Source organism: Alexandromys fortis, unplaced genomic scaffold (genome assembly GCF_014885135.2).
Source record: "Alexandromys fortis isolate MF-2015 unplaced genomic scaffold, M_Fortis_MF-2015_v1.1 scaffold_53, whole genome shotgun sequence".
Classification (NCBI taxonomy): Eukaryota; Metazoa; Chordata; class Mammalia; order Rodentia; family Cricetidae; genus Alexandromys; species Alexandromys fortis.
The window spans coordinates 6,086,514-6,108,569 of record NW_026067939.1 but is presented as its reverse complement, the minus strand read 5'-3'; the positions used below and the strand labels follow the sequence as shown (position 1 = coordinate 6,108,569).

The window sequence follows — 22,056 nt, the reverse complement described above, 5'->3', positions numbered from 1 at the left end:
GATATATGTGCCCTAAAGCCTGTTGTACATTTAAAAATATACACACGAAATTCATAAGAATATTTACCCTGGGGAAGTTTCCTTTACAAGATTTTTTTTTCCTTTGCTTTATCTGCATTTTGGGATTTTGTAATTAAAAAAAAAAGAAAAGAAAAGAAAAAAGGTTGCTGGAGGCAGAGACAGACAGCTCTCTGTGGGTTCAAAGCCAGCTTGATCTGTATAATGACTTCTAGGACAGCCAGGGTTATGTAGAGAATCCTGTTTCAACCCCCCCAAAAAGCCTCCCCCCCCACAAAGTTCACATACTAAAGCGAACTGCAGATATATAGATACATTTTTAGGAATAAAAAATTTCACTAAAAATGTACGTGATCCCAAATCATGTGTTTGTGTGTTGTCATGGCAACTCTCCTGTTGCTGTGAGAGATGTCACAACCAAGGCAACTTACAAAAGACAGTTTACCCTGGCTTACGACTCTGGGTGGTTAGAGTCCAGGACAACGGGACAGCACAGCTGCGGGAGCAGGAAACTGCCTGACCACATCCTCCATCCACACACAGGAACCCGAGAGTAGGCGGAAACCAGGGCCGTCAACCCACAAGTCCCACCCCCTGAGAGGACTTTCTCCAGCAAGGTCGCATCTCCTGAAGGTTCTAGAGCCTCCCCAAACAGCCCTGCCCACTGGAGACCAAGTATCAAATACATGAGCCTAGGGGGGCATTTCTTATCTACACCACAAGGTGTGTGTTCATATATATCGCGTATCAGTCAGAAAAAGAAATAGAAGGTTACTAACACCTCCGCCGACCTCCGTGTGGCCCTGCACACCTGTATCTCCTGATTCTCTCAGCTGCCTCACGACTAACCTGCAGCCAGGGCTCATAGGATACCCTTGTGGAACTGGTTCTCTCCTCCTTCCTTCATGTGGGTCTGGGGGTCATCAAGCTTGTGTGGCCAACACTTGGCCCGCTGAGCCTTCTCATTTCGCCATCATTTCATTAAATTTCCCGAAAGTTGACTAATCAGCTCTCCTGCATGGGAGTAGGCCAGCTCCCCAACGTTGTTGCCCTGAACCCCTAGGAGCCAGAACCACAGACCGAGACAAATGGCACTGGGGGAACGCCTAGACTGTCCGTGAACTCTCCTGGAATATTTGTAACAAATCATTTCCTCAGGAAAGGAATCCCGAGGCTGACTGCCGCTCTACTTTCACTCGGAAGAGAGAAAGGGAGGAGCCGAGGAAGACGGTGCTCTCTGACTCAGCCTGTCTTTTCAGCTGAGAAAAGCAGCATTTCCCCCCACTCCGCCGCACCGTTCCCCTGTGCTGTGACCCCCACCCCTCGATTCCAGGCTTCGGAGGGTGGCTGTTTCCACAGCTTTGCAGAACAAACAAGCAACAGAACAACGAAGTCAACTCTTGTAAGTTTCAAAGTAGCTTTGTATTCCTGCACAAATAATAGACTCGGAGATTAGGTTATTGAGGGCAGAGAGCTAAAATTAGGGGCCAGCAAGATGGCTCAGGGGGTAAACGCACTGCCAAGCCTGACTAGGCTTTGAGTCTCGTCCCCAGAACCCATAAAGAGCTAGAAAAAGAAAACAAACTCTTACAAAGTTTCTTCTGATTTTCACGAGTGCTGTAGCGCACATATGCACAAACACACACACGCACACAATTTTAATAAGATACATTTTAAAGAGCAAAAATTAATGGTATAAACACCGTATTCCAGGAGAATATATGCATTTCCCTTCTGGTGATAGTCTACTAGGTTTGCCACAACAGAGCACCACAGATCGGGTGGCCTAAATGACCGAAATGAATTTTCTCATGCTTTGAAGCCTGAGTCCAAGATCAAGGCATCTGTAGGGATGGCTTCTGGCGAGGTTTTGCTCCCTGGTGCGCCGATGACGGGTTACTGTTTGGGACTGTGAATTGTGTGATGATTAATCTTGCTTGTCAAGCCGATGCGATTTAAAATCACCATGGAAACGACATCTCTGGGTGTTTCTATGAGGGACGTTTCCAGCAATGTTTAACTGAGGGGCGGAGGCCTGCCATGAATCGGAGCAGCTCTGTACTGTGAGCTGGGGTCACAGTCTGTATAAAAAAGGGAAAAGGGGCGATTCGCTAGGATCTTGTGTCCCACTCGGAGTGTCTTGTCTCTCCTCTGCTGTCTTGGCACCCTGGAATTGTTCCTCTTTGAGCACTCCGGGAATGAGAAACGGTAGGGAGCCCAGTTGAGCTGTGAAACGGCTGGAATTTAGTGGCCTAAAGTTAGAAACAGTCCACACAACAAAGACAAGCTTCTCGGCTTCTTCACGTGATGTGGCTCACTCCTGCCCAAACTCTCACTCTTTCAAAATTCCTGGGTTTGTGGCTGGTTGCCTGCTTTCCGGCACGAACCTCGCTGTGACTTTTTTCCAAGTTGGCCCTCCTCTTTCTCTCTCTCTCTCTCTCTCTCTCTCTCTCTCTCTCTCTCTCTCTCTCTCTCTCTCTCTCTCTCTCTCTCTCTCTCTCTCTCTCCTCTTGCCCCCCCCTCCACGTGCCTGCCCCCTGGGTGAATGCGCAGCCTCATTAAAGCGAGGGGCCAGGTACCTTGGTGTGCTCACCCTAGCCTAGGCGTGGAGGCTTTCGGTCACCTGGAACTCAGGAGCCCTCCTCTGGCCTGTCATGAAGTAGGCGTGTTGCCCCTCCCAGTATAACAGTGTCTTCGGTGTACCATGCTCACAGAATATTGCAGACATCACCAGGGAACCTAACAACCCTGGTTACCATCACCACACCCACAGGCAAGGAGACAGGGAAAGTGCCAGGAAGGCTGGGGGTTTCGGTGATGTTGTTAAACTATACTGCATTTTGGACTATTTAAGTTTCGTTCTGTTGTCGTGATGCAAACAGTCTGACCAAAAAAAAAGCAAAATTACTTGGATTTGGCTTACATGTTCATGTCACAGTCCATCACTGAGGGAGGCCATGGTAGGAACCATGAAGGAATGCTGTTTCCTGGCTCACTCTCCGCTTGTTCTCCAGCTGATGCTTAGCTGGCTTTCTTATACAGCCTAGGGAATAGTGCCTTCCACAGTGGATTGTGTGCTCCCACGTCAATCATCAATCAAGACAATCCTTCACAAACATGGCCACACTTGTGAGCCTGGTGCCCGGAGAGGACAGAAGAGGGTGTTGAATCCTCTGGAACTAAAGGTACAGGTGGCTATGAGCGGCCACATGGCTGCTGGGAATTTATCCCGGGTCCTCTGGGAGAGTGTCCAGTGCTCTAACCACTGAACCATCTCTCCAGCCCCAGCAATTATATAATTTTGGGTGCTGTATATTCTCAACATTTTGAGGTGTTGCATATATTCTTTACCTTTTGTCTTACTTTGGAAATTGTCAGGACGTTAATGGCGACATCTCTGGCTTAGAATGACTTGGAAAAGAAAAGCTGTTTTCGGGACAGTCACGTGTTCTGGGAAAACTATAACCATATCAGCTAGAACCCTGGAGTGGAGTCTAATGGAGCCCTGTGTGTTTCTGCCTGCTCTTAAGGACTTGATGGGATCCAAAGCAATGCTAAGAAAAATTATATGAAATTAAATTATGAAATCCACAGAAGGAGCCAAAATAAAATCGCGAAATGTCCAATAAGTAGTCGCATAGGCTATGTCAGGCTGTCTGTGTGGAAAGTCGAGCTTAGCATGCTGTAACTCCAGGTTACAGCAACAGCTCTCCTCCTGAGTGCCAGCATGTGGGCTCTGTCCTAAAACATCCATCGAGAATAGCAAAGGAGAGGCAGCTTTTGAATCAACTCTGTCTGCCTCGGATGTTGAATCCTGTAACATTTTAGGACTTAGAACCTCCATCATATTCTGTGAGCTCCTTCCCAGACCTCTAAACTTAAAATCACCACGGTAACATTTTCTGGGTGTGGACCTGATGCACAGACTCATCATCACAAGAATCGGAGCTGGAACTCAGCCATCCTGGGTCTCCCGTCCAGTGATGCCTTCCCATAGACAGCCTCTGCCAAGAAATGACTCAACTAACAATCCGATGGCAGAAACATCCTTTTGCTAATTTGCTCTTCTTTTCCCTTGCTTTTCTCTACAGAGACTGAGGTAGACCACACTTAGCTTATCAAACAGAAATGGAGTTTATGTGTGTATAGGTTATACATGTGTGTGCATACATGATAAATTTCTAAGATGCTTAAATTTACTTCCACTTCATCTCCATTTCTCAAGAAGTTTCACCTTATTTTTTTATTGATTTTATTGAGCTCTGCATTTTCCTCTGCTCCCTTTCCTCCCTCCTTCAACCCTCTCCCACGGTCCCCATGGGAGATCTTGTCCTTTTCTACTTCCCATGTAGATTAGATTCATGCATGTCTCTCTTCGGTCCCTCATTATTGTCTAGGTTCTCTGGGATTGTGAATTGTGGACTGGTTTTCTTTGCTTTATGTCTAAAAGCCACTTATGAGTGAGTATATATGATGTTTGTCTTTCTGAGTCTGGGTTACCTCATTCGGTATGATGTTTTCTAGCCCCATCCATTTTCCTGCAAATTTCAAGATGTCGTTATTTTTTTTTCTGCTGTGTAGTACTCCACTGTAAATGTACCACATTTTCCTTATCCATTCTCCAGTCGAGGGGCATTTAGGTTGTTTCCAGGTTCTGGCTATGACAAACAATGTTGCTGTGAACATAGCTGAGCACGTGTTTCACCTTCTTTCTAGAGTCCTATTTTAGGGATCAGTGGGATGGCTCAGAGGGTCGTTGTAATACGTGATGCTAAGACCAATACCCAGACTTTGATTCCGAGAACCTATACGGTAAAGGAGAGAAGCAGCTTCTACAAGCTGCTCTCTGATGTCCACACACAGGCACACGTACTCGTGTGCACACAAAGTAAATAAATAAAAAGGCAATAAAATTTTAATTAATTTTTCCTTGGATTTTCTATGACAAGGTCTCATAATATAGCCCAGACTGCCCTTGAGCTCACTCAGTCCTCTTGATTTGGTTTCTCGTGTGCAGGTATGAGCTAGCATGCTTACCTAGCTCAGACACACACACACACACTTATGTTTAGTTTTCATTTGTTTGGCTGTTTCTTTGGGAGGGGGAGGGGGCAGGGTTGGGGCTTCGGATTTGGCTCCATTTGGTTTGAGTCTTGGTTTTGCAAGGCAGAGTTTCTCTGTGTAGCCACCCTGGCAATCCTGGAACTCATTATATAGTCTGGGCTGGTCTCTAGCTCCCAAAGATCCACCTGCCTCTGCCTCTCGAGTGCTGAGATTATAAGGCCACTACACCTGGCTCTCCAAAAATGGTTTGTTGTTTTTATTTTTAAAGAATAGTTTAATTCAAAAATTTAAGCTAGCTGGGCGGTGGCGGTCTTTAATCCCAGCACTCGGGAGGCAGAGGCAGACAGATTTCTGTGAGTTCGAGGCCCGCCTGGTCTGCAGAACCAGGTCCAGGATAGCTAGGGCTGTGACACAGAGTAACCCTGTCTCAAAAACAGGCAACAACAACAGCAAATTAAGTTAATTAGTTAAAATATTTTTAAGATTTTACTTTATTTTTAATTAGGTATGGGTGTGTGTGTGTGTGTGTGTGTGTGTTCACACGAGTCCAGGGTGCCAGCTATCCCAGGAGCTGGAATTACAGGTGATTGTGAACCACTTGGCATGGTTGCTGAGAAGCCAACCTGGGTTCTTGTAATTGGTTTTATTTATTTATTTTTTACTCTTTGCTCTTTTAGGGGGCCCACCCACCCCCAGCTCCCAAAAAACCACATGGAGATGTTTTCTTTCTTTTGAATGCCCTGTCTTAATTTGGCTTATTTCTAGCCAACTTTTCTTAACTTAAATTATCTCATCTACCGTTTACCTCTGGGCTTTTACCTTTCTCTATTTCTGTATATTTTTCTTTCCTTCTTATTCCATGTCTGGCTGTGTGACTGGGTGGCTGGGTGGCTGTGTGACTGGGTGACTGTGTGGCTGGGTGGGTAGGTAGCTGGGTGGCTGTGTGACTATGTGATTGGGTGACTGGGTGGCTGGGTGGCTGTGTGACTATGTGATTGGGTGACTGGGTGGCTGGGTGGCTGGATGGCTGTGTGACTAGGTGACTGGGTGGCTGGGTGGCTGTGTGGCTGTGTGGTTGGGTGACTGGGTGGCTGGGTGGCTGGATGGCTGTGTGACTAGGTGACTGGGTGGCTGGGTGGCTGTGTGACTAGGTGACTGGGTGGCTGGGTGGCTGGATGGCTGTGTGACTGGGTGGCTGGGTGGCTGGGTGACTGTGTGGCTATGTGACTAGGTAGCTGGATGGCTGGGTGACTGTGTGGCTATGTGACTAGGTAGCTGGATGGCTGGGTGGCTGTGTAACTGGGTGACTAGATGATTGGGTGGCTGGATGGCTGGGTGACTGGATGACTAGGTGGCTGGCCCCTGGCATTCTCCTCTCCTCCTTTCCTCATCCCCTTATCTTTCTTTCCAGATTTCTCCTATTTATTTTATCTGCCTGCCAGCCCCGCCTTTCCTTTCCCCTGCCTGGCTATTGGTCATTTAGCTCTTTGTTAGACCAATCAGGTGTTTTAGACAAAGTAACACTGCTTCATAGAGTTAAACAAATGCAACAAGTCTTTGTATCATTAAACAGATATTCCACAGCATAAACAAATGTAACACATCTTCAACTAACACTCTACAATAGGGATTCTGGGAGAGCAGCGCATGCTCGTAATCTCTCCAGCCATAATAAAACAAATATTTACAACTCCTTCAGTTGTGCTGACTCACAACTGCAGGAGGCTGCTACAGGAAGACTGCTCCGAGTTCTAGGCCAACCGGAGCCACCTAGCAATAAATAAATAAACAAACAAACTTAAAGAATCGTTCAGAAGTAACCTGCCTCAGAGGAGACTGCTATTCTTTGATGCACACGCTAAGTACCTGTCTCCTGAAGTTTCTAAATTGTATTTCAGAGAAATTAAAAAATGTTCCATCTGTGAAATGATCATAAATTAATCAAGATGCTTATTCAAATTTTACCTAATAAAACACGCTCATGCTTCTGTGGCTGGAGTTTCACTTTTCTGATTGGCAGTGATTGTGGGTGAAGGGCACGACATAGCTTCTTGACTAGATTCCGCTAGTGTGCTTCGTTTCCTTCCTAGCTATGCAAAATGCTTGTCAGCTACCCTACGACCTGGCATTTATTAGAGAGAAGATGCCAAAATGGGTCAGAATAGACTATAAATTAGAAAACCCGTAGCCCAACTGGGAAATCCCTTTGCTGTTCTGTTTCCCTGCCCCACCATGCACTAACATTATCCAGTGCCGCTCATCCAAAGAACACTGGCACCGAGGCGAAAATACGCTAATCTTAAAAACGCCAGCGACATTCAAAGTCCCAGATTTGAATATTAACTGCCTTCTTCCATGGATTTTCCTCAGAGGAAAGTAAAGTTAAAAATTAAATCTGCATGCAAATTAATCCAAAGATTTCAGAGGTCAACAGAATCAAAGTCCAAAAATCTCACTCTCAAGTGCTTGGGACTTGAAAATGCAAAGAAACTGAAGTAGATCCAAACTTTAGCCCCCTTGGGTTCTTGCTCTGCCTGGTCTCGGCTGTGAGGGTTGGACTGTAGGTAGCTCTGGGCTGCAGCCTCAACCTCCCGCATCGTCAGTGGGTTACGCTGTAGGTAGCCCTGGGCAGGAGCCTCAACCTTGCTCATCCTCCATGGCACAGAGAGAAGCCTTGAAGGATTTTAGAGGATGTATGCCTCTCCACTCTCTCCTCTGTTTGAAGATTTAACAGTACACTAAAGAGTCTCACAGCCTTGAACTAAACCCACCACATCTAGAAAATAAACTAATATTATCTAGACAGAATGTTTTCAGTGTCCAGGGTTTATCTTGTCCATGTCGCTGGCGATAATGAAATGGGACTCGATAGAAGGTTGGTCAGAGTTCAGAGCTTTGCGTTCACGTCTCCATGATATCAGCCACTCGGGGCTAGTTCTCCATAGTCCAGTCTCTGCATTTACAATCTTGAGTCCCACGTTCTCACACGTGTCTATACATATCCGACGATGGGAGCGGGGCTGAGATCTTGAAAGTAGTCCTCTTTCTATGATAATAGAATTTAAGTCAATGCAATCTTCTTGCAGAGTCAGAAGCTTAAACTGTCAGCAGCCTAAGTCACGAGGCTTTGTTTGCTGTCTCCTTGTTTTCCTGTGTATCTGAAACTCCGATTCCCTTTAACCTTTTGAAGGCTATTCTTCCAGCACCCTGACGCAGAGCTGAATTCAGGCCTCATCAATAACCCATGAGCAAACCCTTTCAGGAGCCTGAGCCAGAGAGGGTGTTTCCGTCAGCAGCCACGGGGCAGGAGCCAGGGACACAAAGCTCCCGCTGAAGCCACCTGCAGCAGACTGAGCACTTCTGTTCAGAGAACTCTACTCAGGTGAAATCGTCATTCATATAGGATTGGCGGTAGCCTGTAAGTCTTGGGGGTACTGCCCATGCAAGCCTTTGACCAATGACTCAGCAGGATGTGACCCGTTCCTGGCACTGGAGGTTCTCCCTGATGACATAAGATGTTTACTTTGGCATTATGTTTCTTATTGTACGGTGACCTATCTTAGATTCCTTTCATATTTGTATATATTTTACCACACGACTTTCCAAAAGCCCTTCCGTGTCAATTATCCCTCTCCACTTTCTTATTTGCCCTACCTTCCTATCTCCCTCCCCATTTAGCCCTCCTGTTCTAGTTTCTCCTCATCTCTCTAAAACACTCCCTGGAAGATCCCCTCCTTTCTGCTGGCCTCCTAGCTAATAGAAGCTCTGTTGTTACTCGGATTGAAGTTCACACAACCAAAGCTTAAAAGCTAGCACCCGCATATCAAAGCAAAACATGCCGTGTTTGTCTTTCTGGGTCTGGGTTATTTCACGCTGAGTGATTATCTCGAACTTCATCCATTTACCTGCAAACTTTGTCATTTCATTTTTCTCAGTGGCAGAATACTACTCCATTGTACTACGCTTTCGTTATCCATTCGTCAGTTGGTAGACATTTGAGGTTATTGCCAGTTTTAGGTTATTTTAAGAGAGACACAACGGCCATGCATGAACAAGAGTCCTTGTAGAAAGATGTCGAGTCTTTTGAGCATATGCTGAGGAATGGTATATCTGTGTCCTCTGGTGAATACAGTTTCAGCTTTTGGAAGCCTCCATACTGATTTCCACAGGGGCTCTTCCAGTTTACACTCCCTGTTGAAATAGGAGCGGCAGCGCTGCGTCCCCGGCACCCGGCTGCCCGCATGGCTAGCTTATGCCCAGAAATAATTACACGGAAACTGTATTCTTTCAAACACTGCCTGGCCTGGCTAGTTTTAGTTTCTTATTGGCTAGCTCTTACATATTGTTCTAACCCATTTTTAATATTCTGTGTAGCCCACGAGCTGGCTTACCAGGGAGGATCTTAACCTGCGTCTGTCTGGAGCAGGAGAATCATGGCGACTCCTCGACTCAGCTTCTTTTTCCCAGCATTCTCTTCTGTCTACTCCGCCTACCTAATTTTTTGTCCTATGAGGGCCGAGGCAGTTTCTTTATTATTACAAGACCCACCTCCATCAACTCCCACCAGAAACGATTCCGTGTTCCCCTCACCCCGAATCCTACGAGCATATGTCGTCATTCCGTCTAAGGAAGATGACATCTCAAAGTAGTTTTATTTTCATTTTCCGGATGGCTAAGGATGTACATCTTTAAAGTGTTTCTCGGGCATTTGTTTCTCATCTTTTGAGAATTCTGTTTAGTTCTATATCTCATTTTTAAATTGGGCTATTTGTTTCCTTTTGGGGGGATATTTTTCTTTTTCTTTTTTGAGTTCTTTGTATGTTCTGGGTACTAACCCTCTGTCAGATGTATAATTGACAGGGTTTTTTTTTTTCCCTTTCTGTAAGATGCTGCTTTTCTCAAACGAGGGTGTCCTCTTCTGTACAGAAGCTTTTCAGCTTCATCAGGTCCCATGTATTAATTGTTGGTGTCACCCTCCAAGTTCAGGTGGGAAGGCTCTATTGCTACAGACACCACTTTTGTGAATAAACACAGAGAAACCGAGCTGACGTCCAGCAAGGAGCTCCACTTCTATGTGGTGCTAGAAGGTACTGTGCGTGCTACCAGAGGAGACAGGTCATCATCGCTGTCAATAAACTGTGACCCCTTGTACCTGCAATAACGACCTGCCTGCAAGATATACCCACTGGCACAATAGTGGCGGAAATGTTAATGGAGTAACAAGCACATTTTTGTTGGATTTACAGTCCACTCCCGAGATGGAAGCCATGCCTGACACCGGCAGCATGACCAAGAACCTGGGACTAGAAAGGTCATGTGCCACAGGGGAAAACTTAGTACTATTGATCTGCTAAATGAACGTAGCAATCAAACAACCCCTGAAGGCATAAAACTATACTCAAATATCAGCACATCACTGAGCCCTCATCAGAGAAATTTCTTCCTCCAGTAGATGGGAATTAACACAGAGACCCACACCAGGACGGTGTGCAGAGAGTGAGACTTAGGAGCACTCAATCTGAGGTGGGATGTGTATATTAGATCCCTGGCTTTAGGGCTCAGGGATCTGTGCGGAAGATGAGGTGAGAAGACTGTGAGAGCCAGAGTGGTGGGTGACTCCGACAGCATCTGCAGACACAGCAGAGCTGATGCCCACATGACCTCACAGAGGCTGTCATGGCCCATGCGAGACCTGTGCAGGTTCAGGCCATTCAGAATCCCAGCATAGAGGAGGGGAAGCGGGCACAACTCCCATCGCTAACCAAGAAACTCTTTGCAGTTAAGACTTGCTGGGAGAGGGGCAATCAGTTTCTAATGGAGTGACACTGGGTAAACCGACCATACTCCAGAACAAACCTTACGCTCAGCCGTAGTTGGCCAGTACTTTTATGTTCTGCTTTTTTGTTTTGGTATTTATTGGTTTTATGTTTGTTTATTTTTATTTCGTTGAGACACAGAGAAAGAACATGAAGTTGGGTGGGGAAGGAGATGATGGGAATTAGTAGGAATCAAAATATAGTGTATGAGTAAAAGAAATTTAAAGCCAATAAATAAATGGAAAGAATAGAAAAATATCACACACACACCTGATTCTTGACTTGGCCACAGAAAAGAATGAAGCAGAACTGGAATTTATTTGGGAGGGATTTTTGCATAGATTTAAGCTCAAAATGAATATAAAGAGAGACTTGGGGAAACAATAAGAAACATACAAATGTGGAGTCAAAAGAGCCTTGTTTGTGTGTCTTAGCAGTGGCTATATGTTCATATGTTCAGCTTTGGAGGTTTTCAAGTAATATCTCAAAGGGTTCCTAAGAAACATTTTTTAAAATTTATTTATTTAACATGTATGGTATTTGGTTTGCATGTAAGTCTGGTGTGTGTGTGTGTGTGGTGTGTGTGAGGAGGGGTTGGATCTCAGGAAAGCTAGAAGAGAGCATGAGATCTCCTAGGACTGGAGTGGCAGATGGTTGTGAGCTGCCATTTGAGTGCTGGGAATTAACCCCGGTCCTCTGCAAGAACAGCCAGGTAGGTCCTCTGCAAGAACAAGCAGTGCTTTTAACTACGGAGACGTCTATCCAGCCCCCATTTTTCTCTTTTTTTGACAAATGAGATTATAGGGTAGTTCCAGGGGCATCTTGGGCAGGATTTCAGTCTGATAAGTGGAACTATGGCTCACAGGAGTCTCACAAGGGCCAAGACCTGTCCTCTGAGGGGAATGGGTTATTTGTGCATATAGCTCAGACCTTAAGCATAGTTCACTGATAGTTTTACATTCTTTAGCAAAACTTGACTATGCTTATTGTGTGTGTGTGTGTATGTGTGTGTGTGTGTGTGTGTGTGTGTGTAAATTAGTGCCATGGTAAGCGTGTGGAGGAAAGAGGACACCTCACAGCAATGCATTCCTGCCTTCCACCCTGAGATCAAGCTATGCTTTTGGATATTTGACCACATGGTGAACCCCGAGTTTGCATTTACATTAAATAAATAAATAAAATCAACCTTGGTGCAGGCGGCAGAGTCAGCAACTAGTTGACGGGAATTAGTCATAGACGGTCTGGAGGGGCCAGGAATAGGGATAGAGAGAGAAGAGTGGGAAGGAGTAGGGCAGGACTTGGAGTTTCACGCCTTTTTTTTTTTTTTTTTTTTGGTTTGGGATAAGTTGGGGGATGTGTCTCTTGCTAGGTCTCTGGCCTAAAAGGAAGGTCAGCTAGTTGCTTCTCGGCCTCTCTGATCTAGCAGGTTTTCACCCCCACATCTGACTTCCGAGTCATTGTTGGTAAATGGAACAGTAGAGACTTAGTTTAAACTTGCATATCACAGTGGTGGCAATGGACGTCAGAGGAGCTGAGACCTGAGTAGCCAGTGGGGCATTGGCTGTGGGGGACCATGGGGCCACAGACAGTAATTAAAATATCAGTAGACCAGTAGATTCACGCTTAGCCGCTAAGCCGACAGAGATACACCAAAAATCAGATTGCCAGGCTTGGCAGCAGGCATTCTTACCCACTCAGTCACCTTGTCAATTTGTATTTTAACACCTCTCTGCTGTACCTTTGCGCCTTCCAGAGCTGAGGTTCCAGAATTTCCCAGTGCACACTGGGCTGGAAGCTAAAGTCTTCCTTCCTTGATTTTCTCCATGTCTTCTGGTCCAGAAAACGTTTTTTTTTCTATTCTATCTCTGTAGCTTTGATACGACGAACCACTTTAAAGAGGAATATGAAATCAACAAAGTTTAGGGCTATTTTGTTTAAATAGACCTTGGGTCTGGTACCCATGCTGGATAGATTGACAGGAGAGATGTCGCATCAAACCAATAGACTTGGCTGGTTATTGTTCTCCACTTAATTTTTCCTCTCTGTTATGCTTTAGTATGACAACTTAGTGTAACAACTCCATAAATGTCTGACATACGCGTTGAAGGCACAGGCAAAACTAGATTTCTGACTACACCACCAGGTTCTGGATCTAACTCACTCAGTAGCTGCAGGAGTGTTTACCGTGTACCTACCTGCTCTTTCCATCTTGAGTCTGTCCAGATTCTTTGTAAACACTTGGTAGAACTCTGCCCATCATCAGAAGCTCGTTCAAGCGCTCACACTGTGGGTTCTTCACCTGGATCCATCACAGGAGTCTCTGTCTGTTCCTGAGTCAGGCTTCCTGTGGGCACTGGGCACATGGTCAGAGACCATGACTGTTTCCTTTTGTTTTTATTAATCCAATTGCTACCTCTGAACCAATGATAGCTAAAAACATCTTTAGCCTCTCTAATCCTCCCTTTTCAAACAAACAGCACGGATCCACCTCCTCTCTCCGCATTTCTCTGTCTTTGCCTCTGAGAGCTCAGCTGACCGTCCTAGAGATCCAGTCTCTCCACTGAGCACTCAGCCTGCCTCCCTGAGGCTAATCACCTTATCTTTCTGTATTTTGTTTTTCTTCTTACACTTCCTCTGTTCCTCCAGACAAACCGAAACACAACTTTCAAGCCAGCCCAGCTGATCTTGATTTCCTAAGAAAACCCGCTTGCCAGCCTCCTGGACAGGTCCAGAGCTGCTTGAGAAGGCATGGCAGGGCTGATGGTTGGTCCACAGGCCACCTGCGTGGTCAGAGTGGCGTCAGAATTTCTCTCTTGAGATCACAGTACTCTAAAGCGCAGCGACAGCATTTCAGGTGGCTGGCGTGACACCGCTCTCTGATAGCTGGAGACACTAATCTAAACTCAACCTTTTCCTCCACCAGTCTTTGCTAGCTGTTGCTTGGGTCACCGCAGTAAGTTCCACCTTGTCTCTTTGCCACCGTTCCCCGCCCAACAGTGAATCTTCTACATATCTGCAAGTGATTTAAAAAAAAAAAAAAACAAAAACAAAAAAAAAAAACAAATATACATCATTTAGGTATGGTGGCTCACGTCTGCAATCCCAGACTGTAATCCACTCAGGAATCTACAGCAGGAGGATGACAGTGGGGTGGGGGTGCTTCCTGTCAGAAATCAAACCTGCTTTCCTTTGCTTGACAGGTTTGGGAAAGACCAAATTACATAGCACATCTTCTGTTTCATAAAGGAAAAGGTCACCTGCAGAAGGTCAAAGAGCACAACAAAGACACTTGAAAAACAGTTCATACCATGAGAATTATCTTTGTTAAGCTAGGCATAGTGGTGCATGTCTTTAGTTCCAGCACACTAGAAGCAGAGGCAAGAGGATTATGAGGCCAGCCTGGTCTACATAACGAGTTTGAGGACAGCCAGAGCTACATAGATAGACCCTGTTTTGAAAGAAAAAAAAATTAACTTTTTAAAATGATATATCTGGTAAGGCTCAAGAACCTTAAATATGTAAAGAACTTATACAACTCAACAGTAAAAGACAATTTTTTTTTTCTAAATTTTAAGTCAGGCAAATGGCTGCAGAAACTCCCTTCAGCAAAGATGGACAAATGGCCTGTGGGCTCAGAAAATGACAGCGCCGTTAGTCACTGGAGATGCAAGTGTTCTGGATGCCACTGTGATGACCACCAGGACCAGAAGCAACTGCAGAAGTTTACTTGGCTTGCTGGTTACAGCCGATCACTGAGGAAAACCGAGGCAAGAACTAAGGACAGGACCTGAGGCAGAGACCGTGGGGGAGCATTACTTATTGGTTTGTCCCCATCGGCCTGCTCAGCTACCTTTCTTACACAGCCCAGGTCCATCTGCCTACGGATGGCGCCGCCCACAGTGGGCTGGACCCTCCCACATCAGCCATTAATCAAGAAGATACCCCTGCTCACAGGCTCGCAGGCCAATCTAATGAGGTAATTCCTCAACTGAGATTCCTTCTTCCTAGGGGACTCCAGTTTGAGTCAAATTGATACAAACTAACTTTGACAGTAAGCTAAAATGACAATGACATGCCTTCTTGTGCCCACTGGAATGACTTAGAACTGCAAAACCAGAAAATAGTGTATCAGGCTGTGGGAATCTTCTTCCGTTGTTTCTGGGAATTTAAAATGGTGCAGCCATTCTGGAAAAGGGACTGACAGTTGCTCAAACAGTTAAAAACATACAGTTACCACATGACCTATTAATCACCCCTACTTACAAAGATAAGCAAAGATCCTATTGGAATGTTCATGGTAATGTTCGCAATAGCCAAGGTGTGGGACAATCCAAATGCTCAGAAGATGATCAATGGGGAAAGAAAATATCATACACACAGACTATGAAATATTACTCTCCCTTAAAAAAAACAACAACAAAGAACTACTACACACTATGACATAGATGAACCTTAAAAAAAACACTACGCTCAGGGCTAGAGAGAGGCCTCAGTGGTTAAGAACACTGGCTGCTCTTCCAGAGAAACCAGGTTTGATTCCAAGCAACAACTTGGCCACTTACAATTGTCTGAAACTTCAGTTCTTGGGATCCAACACCAGGGGCACACAAGTGGTGCCCAGACATACATGCAGACAAAACACTCATGTACATAAAACAAACAAACAAACAAAAAAGCATTCTGCTCCATGAGAGAGACCAGACTCAACAGGTGGTGCTGGTTAGCTCTTGCCAACTAGATACAAACCTATACACACCTGGGCATCTCCATGGACGTTAGAAGGGGCACAGACCACCTAGCATGCCACTTCCTGAGCAAGTGAGTAAGCAAGCAGGCTGAGGAAGCCACAGAGAGCAAGCCAGAAGCAGCTCCCCTCCGTAGCCACAGTTATCAGCTCCTGCCTTCGGGTTCCTGCCTTGGCGTCCCAGAATTATAGACTGTAACCTGCAAGCCACATAAATCCTTTCCTCCCCCAAGTTGGTTTTGGTCAGTGTTTGTCACAGTAGCAGAAAAACAAACTAGAACAGTCCCCATGCTCCCTTTGCCTGAAATGCCCAGGACAGGCAAGGCCACACAGAGAGGCAGTCAACTAGTGGCTGCCGGGAGCTGAAAGGAAGGAGGATGGGGAATAACTGCCAACAGGAAAAAGATTTCTTATGGAAGTGTTCTGAAATTTGTGGTTTGTCGCTGCACCCATACTAAAATGCTAGAACAAAAAAAAAAAATCCCCCAAACCTAATGAAGATAGTAGATTGTGTCATGTGACTTATATCTCCAATTTAAAAAAAAATCAATGAAGGGGCTGGGAAGATGGCTGAGTGGTTAAGAGCCCTACTGCTCTTGCAGAGGTCTGGGGTTTGGTTCCCAGCACCCGTGAGACTTAAAAGTTCAGGAGATCCTATTCCCTTCCCTCTTCGGACCTCTGTGGGCCTGGAGTCATGGGCTTTCACCTCCAACTCGTGTCTTCACATTTAATATCCCTCCTCTGCCTGGAGCATTAGCTGTCCCAGACCTCTTAAGGCTCCCTTCTTCCATATCATGGAAATGACCGCTGTTGAGAGGCCCCACTCACTACCCCCACAGCTGTCTCTCTTGATACTTTGTATTTCTTTCTCAATAGCTATTGTGGTTAATCCTGGTTGTCAATCTGATTGGACTGAAGAATGACTAGGATTTAGCAAAGGGCACCCTGGGTGTGTGTCAGACTGGGTGTCCAGAGGCAGTTGGCACTGGTAGCTGAGGGGCGGGGAGACTCAACCTCAGTGTGGGTGGCACCATCCAGCGGGCTGAAGGCTGATGGAATGGAGGAAGGCCAGGAGCTAGATAGTAAGAGAACTGCAGTCTTTCTGAGCGATGGGCCTGGTGACCTTCCTAAGGAGTGGACAGACACACTCTCTTCAGCCTTAACTCAGAACTGTGTCATAGGTTGTCTTTTTCCTGAGGCCTCCAGCTTGCTGAGCTGAGCAGCTATGCGCATGCAGATGGCCGCTGAGGGACCATCAGCCTCTAATCATATAAGCCGACACAGTAAACCTCCTCTCGTAATTATCAACATATCCTTTCTGTTCATTGTGTTCCCCTAGGGAGTCCTAATTAATACAATAACACTTATCAGTCTCTGAAATTGTATGTTTGCTTATTTGCTTTCTCATCTGTAAGTCCACACGGAGGGCTGAGCTTCAGTCTGCCTTGCTCACTGCTGTGAGCCAAACGCTTACAGCATTGTTTGGCACCGAGCATGGGATCAGGAGTGTTTTCAGTGAATGCAGAGAGCGCCACTGGTGTGTTTTTGAATGCTTTGGTATTGTGATGGTATTTAAATACTGACAAAACTGATGTGTTGGAATGAAGACCCCGGAAACCTCAGTCCTGGACACATTAGGACACCGTGGGAGAGGATGAGAAACAAGAGGAAAGTTCCATGCTGTCGTTTTCCAAATTTCCCCAAAACTTGTAGAAACTGTTCAATCTGCCCAAAGTTTGCAAAACCAGCTAGCAAGGGGGAGTGGGAAACATTTCATCTGGAAAGTTACCTAGACTTTGGAAAATAAGTCCTCACCCGGGGCCCCTGGCAGCAGGACGAGGATCTTTCCCTGGTGCACGAGCTAGTGTGTTGGAGCCCATTTCCTATGGTGGGATGCCATGCTCAGCCTTAAGGTAAGGGGGAGGGGCTTTGTCCTGCCTCAACTTAATGTGCCAGACTTTGTTGACTCCCCTTGAGAGCCCTCACCCTTTGGGAGGAGTAGATGAGGGTGGGTTAGGGGGAGGTGAAGGTGGGAAGGAGGAGGAGTGGGAGGGAAAGCTGTGATTGAAATGTAAAATGCAATTTAAAAATAAATAAAAATGTTTAAAAAAGAAAAACATAACCCCTCACCTCTACTCATGTAAGCAACCATTAAACTCATTAGGAAAACCACCACCCTTATAGCAAACTTTTTTGTCGGCCACCAGCTCACAAATAATGACATGGAAACTTATTATTAGTTATGAAAGCTTGACCTCAGCTTATGCTTGTCTCAAATGGCTCTTCTAACTTAAAAGAATCCATTTCTATTCATCTATGGTAGGAACCTCATGCCAGGATGGTGGGAACCACTTGATAGCCTGCAACTATGAACACACACCAGTGTGTGAAGAGGAGAGCATGCTATGGTGTGGGAACCACGGGGTGGCCTGCCAGGGATCCGGGAAACTGTACTCTGCAGGAGACTCCCATAGAAGGATCTAACCTGGTATATATCTCTGCAGCAGACTCCCTTAGAAGGGTCTAACCTGGTCTATATCTCTGCAGCAGACTCCCTTAGAAGGGTCTAACCTGGTCTATATCTCTGCAGCAGACTCCCTTAGAAGGATCTAACCTGGTCTATATCTCTGCAGCAGACTCCCTTAGAAGGGTCTAACCTGGTCTATATCTCTGCAGCAGACTCCCATAGAAGGATCTAACCTGGTCTATATCTCTGCAGCAGACTCCCTTAGAAGGGTCTAACCTGGTCTATATCTCTGCAGCAGACTCCCTTAGAAGGGTCTAACCTGGCCTCTGTATTTCTCTGGAGAAGACCGAGAGGCATGCTGAGAAACATGGATTCCACACAGAACGTAGGGGATAGTGTTACTCTCTCCCTTTCTTCCGTTGACAACTGCATCTTGCTTGTAATTCTGAGATGATCTATGAGTCACACGTGAGATCAATTGAGTGGAAGCAACATTCAGAAAACCCATCTGTCACCGTATAGTCTAGTGAGTTTGATCAGCAGGGGGGAAATGCCTATAAACTAAGATAAATGGGGAAAAAACCATAAAGCTAGTTTTAGGTTTCGATGACCCAGTAGGGAGCAGGTATTGAGGGAGGAATGGAAAGGCCCGGAGGGAAGAGAATGGGAGGTGGTATAAGCCAGAGGGATAGCTCCGTGAGTAAAGTCTGATGACCCAAGTTCAAGCCCAGAAACCCATATGGTGCAAGGCGGGAACAGACTGCAGGTTCTCTGACCTCCATCCACATGTGCACCACAGGCCCCCAGCATCCCAGACAAAATGTAGCTAAAAACTCGAAAAACTAGTTGGGAAACTAATACTGGAGCTACCACTTTGAGCTTGCAGAGAGAATGAAAGTGACTTTTGAACGCATAAGAAACACTAGAAACCACACGGAAATCCGTGATCTGGGCTGCCTCTGGATGTTATGGGCAGAGAAGCTTCTTCCGTAGTGGTATCAATGACGGTAGACTCGTGGTTGAGAATGAGAGACATTGAAGACTTCTCTGACAACCACCACCACCCTCAAACGGGAAGAAACAGTCCAGGCAAAAAAGCATTGAAGAGAGTTCTTTGAAATTGTGATAAAAGCCTCTCGCCAGCTGCAGCACTGGGCAGAGTAGCCCTGCACCTTGCCTGGGCAACACAGTAGAGCTGGACCTGGTGGTGGAGGAGTGTGCCAGACAATCCAGGACACTAGAGCAGGAGAATAGGCCCCTCCCCTTGTTACTTACTACATAGGGTGAGCTAGCCAGGGTGGTGCAGGGGAGCTCACCCTGATGTTGAGGGTGAGGGAGAACTGGCAGGCTGACCAACCCAGCCACAGACCCAGAAGCAGGGCTATAAGTTGGCCCAGCCCATCATCCACCCCACCTGTGATCTGCTGGAGCACAGGAAGGGGCTGGTCTCCTGCAGGCAGGCCCAAAGCTGCAGAATCCCCACGACCCAGGTTAACAACAGGATATCTGAGAGGAGTCCCAGGGGAAGGCCCAGTATTGATGATGTAGCAAAAAGCAGACCTCAAACCGGACCAATGACTCAGTGCAATGAACACTTGCAACTCATAATAAATGGACTGAAAAGCTGTGTGACTCACTGTGTCTTACTACAGCTTCACAAGAGTTTTCTCTTTCTCTTTTCTTTCCAGTTTTATCTTGTTTTACCCTGGGGTGGGAGGTGGGAGGTTACTACTAACTTGTAGTTGGGAAGGGACAGGAAAGTGAATGAGACTGAGACACAGGATGTAAAATCCACATAGAATCAATAAAAAGTTAAATTTCAAACAAAAACTTTTTTTAAAAAAATTGTGGGAGCCTAGGCAGTTTGGATGCTCACCTTACGAGACCTGGACGGAGGAGGGTTTTCCTCGGACTTCCCACAGGACGGAGAGCCCTGATTGCTCTTTGGGCTGACGAGGGAGGGGGAATGGATTGGGGGAGGGGGACGGAAAGGGGAGGCGGAGGTGGGGAAGAGACTGAAATATTTAATAAATAAATAAAGAAAGAAAGAAAAAAAATTGTGGTAAAGATGCTGAACTGTAGCTCTTCACAGTTGATGGCATCTGGTGGGACACACACATGGACACACACACACACACACACACACACTCACACACACTCATGACTCGGTTATCTTTAAAGGGTTGGCCACTGGGAACCTGACCATGCCCCAGTGAGTTTATGAGCAACACAAATCAGACTTGGTGTGTTTGTTTTTCATTTTGGGGAAGAGAACAAGGGTGGGAGGATGGACCTGGGAGAAATGGGCATCGTGTGTGATTAAAGTGCACTGTGTAAAATTACCAAGTAATCGATAAAAGTATTATACTGGGAAAAGATTGAAACAGTGTTGTTTTAAAAAAGAAATAAGAGCTGGGCGGTCGTCGCACACACCTTTAAATTAATCCCAGCACTCAGGAGGTAGAGGCAGGTGGATCTCTGTGAGTTCAAGGCCAGACTGATCTACAGAGTGAGTTCTAGGACAACCAGAGTTGTTACACAGAGAAACCCTGTCTCGAAACCCTCCCAAAAAAAGAAAAAAAAAAGAGGGAGAGGGAGGGATGGAGAGAAGGAGAGAGAGAGTAAGAGAGAGAGGAAAGAAAGGAAGGAAGGGAAGAAGGAAGGAAGGAAGGAAGGAAGGAAGGAAGGAAGGAAGGAAGGAAGGAAGGAAGGAAGGAAGGAAGGACAGAATGCTATGGGACCAAACTTAGACATGCTGAGGTGGGAACATCTAAGGGTGTCTTAGGGTGTGAATTAGACACATTTCAGGCTGAAGGAGGAGCCAGTGACGGATTGTCCAGGTTTGAATTCTCAGAGGTGGCCTCTGTGGCTAGCCAGCTCATACATTCACCGGCTGACTCACCTGCCTGAAGCAGATCTTTATAAAACCACCAGCACCCTCCCATGTCTTACTGAATGAGCGTCTTCCTTTTCTGACCTCCCTATCTTATCCTGCAGGTCTGTCTCCCCGCTGGCCTGCAACTGAGGCCATGCCCACGCTGCCGCCTCGCCTCGGTCTGAAACATGGACTCCCTGTTGTCTGGCTAACCAAATACCACCCTTCGTCAAGGTCAGGCTCCCATTTTAGTTCCACCGGAGCCTTTCCTGATTGCCTTTCTTTGAACTCCTGAAAGACAATTGCTCAGTTATGTTCTTCCACGCATTATTCGCAGTTGCTTTCTGCATATTAATGTTGGGAAGTAAAAGAAAGAGAAGGAAGAGATTAACAAGGAGAAAAGGGACTGAAGAGGATGCTCGGTGGTCAAGGGCCCACGCTGCGCTTTCAGAGCACTAACATGAGATTCCCAGCATCCACCGCGGGAGGCTTATGACTCCCTGCACCTCTAGCTCCAGCGGAACCAAGGCTCTTCTCTGGCTTCTGTGAATATCTGCACACACATATGCATACACACACACACACACACACAAATAAAGAATACACTTTTAATAGAAGGGATCCTCCACTGTAGCTTTTGCTTCGGGGGTGGGTGTTGCTGATCTTTCACTGGGGAAGGTAAAGCAACGTGGTCCAGGCAGACTCTGGTCCAGGGAGAAAAGTTGCGCTGGTTGCAATAAGCATCCTATCTCCGTGTCACTTAGCAATTCCCAATACGAGTCTGGTACCACGAGGATTAACAGGAGCACACGGGTGCTCCACATAACGAAGCTTACTATGTATATTCTTGGGCCCCCTCTCCCAACTTGCTGAATCAGGACATCTACAGTGGGGCCCATAAACCTATTTTAATAGCATTCTGGGTAATTCAACCACAGTGCGATATTTTCAAACATTTAATGATATTTATTTAGTGGGGGAGGGGTTGCACATGTGCCCCCACGAGCATGAGGAGGCCAAAGGACACCTTGTGCAGAAGTCAGTTCTCTCCTTCCACCTTGTGGGTGCCAGG

At 46.2% G+C, this 22,056-nt stretch overlaps 1 long non-coding RNA gene across 1 annotated transcript; it reads left to right on the top strand.

Moving 5' to 3' along the window:
• The first annotated feature begins 610 nt into the window (after positions 1-610).
• Positions 611-21,601, top strand: LOC126504875 (uncharacterized). The gene is made up of 2 exons (XR_007592742.1): positions 611-1,420; positions 21,107-21,601. It is a non-coding gene; the product is annotated as an uncharacterized lncRNA (long non-coding RNA).
• Positions 21,602-22,056: the final 455 nt, after the last annotated feature.